Here is a 6,000-nt window from a genome sequence, read left to right on the forward strand (position 1 = left end):
ATAAAACATAAACTCTGAATAACACACATATATGTCGGCGAACGAGTCATCGGCCAGCTTGATTCCTGTGTTCCTTTCAGTGGAGGTGAAAAGCACCATTTAGATTAGAGTGAACTCACCACAAAAGAGCGAGCTGTTGTGTTTGATTTCCGCCAGCAGCTGCCGTTCTGTTTTCAACGCAATGCATGTCTGTTTTGTGTTTCACACAGAGTCGCAGTTCAAGGTAACATGAAGCGGCCCTCGGCTCCCAGCAGCCTCATTAGTTCTCTAATGCTCTAATCTGTATGGTTTGTGAGACTGGCCACTCAATAAGGCTGATTTATCTGGGTCTAACATATGGCTGTCCCTGTGCTAACATTTGGACAGAGAAGAGACAAAATGTTTTAGTAGTTCATGTGCTGGATCAAAGAACGACACTCAGAGGCCTCCAGCCTCAGTGAAGAAAAATAGAGAGCTGACTAACCATGCATGAAAAGGCAGCATTTCTATTCCATGCTGCAATGTATTAGTGTTGCCAAATAACTCTGAATAGAGAACATTAGAAGACCATCTGTATGAAAAGATTGTTGGACACAACAAGTCAAAAAAAAAAAAAATCCTAATTAAAGGAATATTCTGGGTTCAATTCAAGTTAAGCTCAATTGGCATGCATTTGTGGCATAATGTTGATTACCACAAAAATTAATTTCCACTTGCCTCTCCTTTATTTATAAAAAAAAAAGCACACACACACACACACACACACACACACACACACAAAAAAACCTCTTAGAGTGAGGCACTACAATGGAAATGAATGGGGCCAATTTATGAGCATTAAAATGCTCATCGTTTCAAAAGTATAGTCACAAGACACAAACAATATACATGTTTACATGATTTTAGTATGGTGGCTGAGGGAGTTCAATGTGCTGCAATTGAAGAAAACACGTGTAAATAGAAAAAACACAGCAAATTAAGGAAATATTTTCATCAGTTTGACAACACGTGCTGCAAATATTCACAACACAACCAAATACAGAAACGCGCTGCAAATACAACGCAACCAAATACAGAAACGCACTGCAAATACTCACAACACAACCAAATACAGAAACATGCTGCAAATACTCACAACGCAACCAAATACAGAATTGGCTCCAAATACTCACAACACCACCAAATAGAGAAATGCACTGCAAATATTCACAATGCAACCAAATACAGAAACACGCTGCAAATACTCACAAAGCAACCAAATACAGAAACGCACTGCAAATATCACAACACAACCAAATACAGAAATGCACTGCAAATACTCACAACGCAACCAAATACAGAAACACGCTGCAAATACTCACAATGCAACCAAAAACAGAAACACGCTGCAAATACTCACAACACAACCAAAAACAGAAACACGCTGCAAATACTCACAAAGCAACCAAATACAGAAACGCACTGCAAATATCACAACACAACCAAATACAGAAACGCACTGCAAATACTCACAACGCAACCAAATACAGAAACACGCTGCAAATACTCACAATGCAACCAAAAACAGAAACACGCTGCAAATACTCACAACACAACCAAAAACAGAAACAAGCTGTAAATACTCACAATGCAAACAAATACAGAAACACACTGAAAACAGCACAGACCACAAAGGAAATGTTTCAAGGGGAACCCAACATGTGACGAAACTGGCTAGGACCACTTATTTTTCAATGTCTACTTGTCAGTGGTGTTGTTGATGACCTGAAAGCTAAGTTTTTTGTTTATTTTAACACCCTGATCATATGATTCCTTAGCCTTTTGGATATATACACAATTAACTGTGAAACTTATGAAGATATTTTCTTAATTTGCTGGTGTTTTTTCTATTTGCATGTGTTTTCTTCAGCAGCACGTTGAGCTCTCTAGGCCACTGTATTTTAGTTTTAAAATGGCTTACTAACCATTTTATGTGTACAGTTATGTCCATCTTTAGAACTTTGTTGCCATGCAACATGACAATGCCAACGCCTTAAACCCCAAAACCCTAAAATGACTGTAAAAAATGATTATTTAAGCTTTACAGCTTAAATAATACACAAGTTTTAACAGAACAATTATTGTAAAATTATAAGCTTCACATTTCTATGTTTAAATCTTCCAAGCAGTGGCCTCATTTACTTCTATTTTAAGTGCCTGAACGTATCCTTGATATATGAAAAGAAAGAAAATGAAAAACGTATTGAAATTATTTCTTGCCATTGATTGAGAATTCAAAATATTCCTTTTAATAATCTTTTTTTTTTTTTTTTTTTTACTTTTTCAGTAAAAATATATAAAAATCTAAAGACATGATAAATTAACATTAGAAGCAATGCTGCATTAAATATTTAGATTTATTTTCCTAGACAATATATCATACATATTGTCTTACTGCACTGACAGACTTTTTTCACAGATTTTTATTGTTTTATTTTTTCAATCTTGTTTATATTTGAACATGTGAAACTTAAGTGCAGTAAGGCATGATACACTTGTATTAAAGATAGTGTATATTCTCTGAAATTTTAATAATACATTATTTAGTATTATTACATAATATACATATATGTTACATATAGGTTACATATAGGTTAAGGTGTCAGTATTACAGTGTAATTATACATTAAGTACCGAGTAATAATAATTAACTGCATGTACTTATTATAGGTTTAACTAATTTCTAGTTATTACTACAGTAACTACATGTAACTTGTAACAATGACACTATAAAATAAAGTGTCACCTACATATACATACAGTATTATTACAGTATTATACGTCTTTATACAGGATAACAAGTAAATTAATATTAAATGATTTTCAGAATTTTTACTGAAAAATTCGACAAAAGAGTCTGCATTCACTCTGCTCTGTATTTGTACAATAAACCGCAAAGCCCAAAAATAACATTAAACCAAAGAATGGTTTGGAAGTTTCCCAAAATAATGGCCACTTCCTCTGCAAGTGTACCATTCTAAATCATCTTATCTGTACTGTCTTTTTCACCATGAACTGAGGCGTCATCCAAACATGACTTTGAACTGAAAGGATTTCACTTGCATTTCATCATCTCTTTGCCTGGCAAGGAAATGGAGAGAGAAAGGACAAAAAGACATGTCTTCCTCTAGTAAGGGAGGACCTCCACTCCTCAACTGATGTGTCTATGATTAAGAGCTCACCCCAGCACCTCCTTTTTTGTCAAATGGACATCAACATATAACTCACTTTGCTGGACAAACAAGGACAAGATCTGAGCAGCATCTAGGCAACCTAAAGCATGTCCTCCTCCTCCTCCACTGGGAGGATCTAAAAGATTTTCAGTCACAGGGTTGGGGTGATTGTGCCCACAGTGGGAGATTACACTGAAGATTCAGAGTGATTCATGGGAGGTGCAGAGGATGGAGAATGTGTAGATAGAGCAGCGTTATTTACATTAGTGCACCATCTGAGGCATTCGGTCGTTGAATCCTCCCCACAATACACTTATCTGACCTTCAACACACACACACACACACACACACACACAGAGAGAGAGAGAGAAAGAGAGGGCTGTGTAACAAAAGAAAGATGCCTTCATTCAAATGGCTAGAAGACTCCCTTCACCTCTTTTCACTTAACTTAACCTAGAGATCTACTAAAAAAACAGTGTATACATTTTTGGATTTATTATTTTAAAACTTAAAATGTTCACAATTTAAACAAAAAAGAATGTTACTATGTTACAGAAAACACGTTAAAAACCTGTTAACTGTTAACAGATACTTCACTATGAAAAATCATTATAAAAATATATTTTTGTGCTAAAATACTGTAATATATAGGCATAACATTATGACCACTGACAGGTGAAGTGAATAACACTGATTCTCTCTTCATCACGGCACCTGTTAGTGGGTGGGATATATTAGGCAGCAAGTGAACATTTTATCCTCAAAGTTGATGTGTTAGAAGCAGGAAAAATGGGCAAGCGTAAGGATTTGAGCGAGTTTGACAAGGGCCAAATTGTGATGGCTAGACGACTGGGTCAGAGCATCTCCAAAACTGCAGCTCTTGTGGGGTGTTCCCGGTCTGCAGTGGTCAGTATCTATCAAAAGTGGTCCAAGGAAGGAACAGCGACAGGGTCATGGGTGGCCAAGGCTCATTGATGCACTTGAGGAGCGAAGGCTGGCCCGTTTGGTCCGATCCAACAGACAAGCTACTATAGAAGTTAGTGCTGGTTCTGATAGAAAGGTGTCAGAATACACAGTGCATCACAGTTTGTTGCGTATGGGGCTGCATAGCCACAGACCAGTCAGGGTGCCCATGCTGACCCCAGTGTCCACCGCCGAAAGCACCAACAGTGGGCATGTGAGCATCAGAACTGGACCACGGAGCAATGGAAGACGGTGGCCTGGTCTGATGAATCACATTCTCTTTTACATCACATGGATGGCTCGGTGCGTGTGTGTCGATCTCAATCCAATCGAGCATCTGTGGGATGTGCTGTACAAACAAGTCCGATCCATGGAGGCCCCACCTCGCAACTTACAGGACTTAAAGGATCTGCTGCTAACATCTTGGTGCCAGACACCACAGCACACCTTCAGGGGTCTAGTGGAGTCCATGCCTCGACGGGGCAGGCTGTTTTGGCAGCAAAAGGGGGACCGACACAATATTAGGAAGGTGGTCATAATGTTATGCCTGATCGGTGTATATATATATTATACAGGGCTTGACATTAACACCCACCAACCCGCCAAGTGCCAGTGGATTTCAGCAGTGGCGTGTATCCCAGTCACTCCTACTAGCCATATACATTTTTCATTTAGTCTTTTAAAAAGGCATCTGAAATAATAAACTGCATTGCAAGTGCAATGTAGTGTTGTCAAAAAAATCACTCATTTCATTTGCTCTGGATGAATATTGTTAGTGTTACATGGCTTGAATTTCGGCGTGGAATTGCACATATTGCGCATAGTTTTACTCATTCCCACAGATTTTGTGCTCACAGAAGTGCGCGCACAAAGCTGCCTCTCAGTACTAAATTAATTTAAGCGCTGCATATTGTGCTTAAACAGTCAAATACACACAAAATAATGTCAAAATGGCAGTCTTGGTGAGTATTCACGTAAACACAGTCACTTATGTTTTAAGTGAATGTAAACAGTTGGGAAAGAAAACGTGTAATGGTAGGGAACTGTGCGTCAGGTTTTAAAGTGACAGCAGCCTAATATACTTGCTGCCTAATTATGAGATAATATTAAAAATATCTATATTGCAATGTCAAAACTGTGGCCAGTGAAAATGTTGAGTGGCTAGTAACTTTGGAAAACCACTAGCCACAGTGGCCAGCTTGAACCAGATGAAAATTACAGTTTCACATAATCTACAGTGGAAATCTATATTATATTGAAAAATATACATGTAGGCCTACTTTTAAAGTTAAATATTAATAAATTATATAAGTTGTTGGTAAAATTGATGAGTCACCTTATGAAATTATCGTGAAAAAAGCTCATGACAACTCTCTGAGTGTTTGGCATGGTAATGGGTATGACAATGTTGATGTTTGTTCTTGGTGGAATAGATCTGCTACGCTGCTGCTGCTGCTGCTGCTGTAGGTTATTGCTGCTGCTGCTGCAGAGCAAGTACGGGACTTGCTACTGCCAATACATACACGACACGCTGCTGCTGTACATAACATACATGAATTACCCGTAGCAGATCTATACAGGTGGAGCTGGGGAAGGTGGAGGGTTTCTGAAGCGCGCTGCACTGCTAAGGCAATGCTACCAAAGTATTTTGAAGGTTGAGCACGCAAGCTCATTGACTACTAATACAGCAGGAACCAATCATCTGTGTCCTATAGATAATGATGTGATTACAAGCAGGTTGAGTTAAAGGACCTATTAGCCTGTGACATCTAGAGTTTCATGACTTTGTATTAAAATGACATTTTTATTTTATGTAAATGTTTTATTCTTATTTTTGTTATCTAAA

The sequence above is a fragment of the Ctenopharyngodon idella genome, chromosome 16, assembly GCF_019924925.1.
Source record: "Ctenopharyngodon idella isolate HZGC_01 chromosome 16, HZGC01, whole genome shotgun sequence".
NCBI lineage: Eukaryota > Metazoa > Chordata > Actinopteri > Cypriniformes > Xenocyprididae > Ctenopharyngodon > Ctenopharyngodon idella.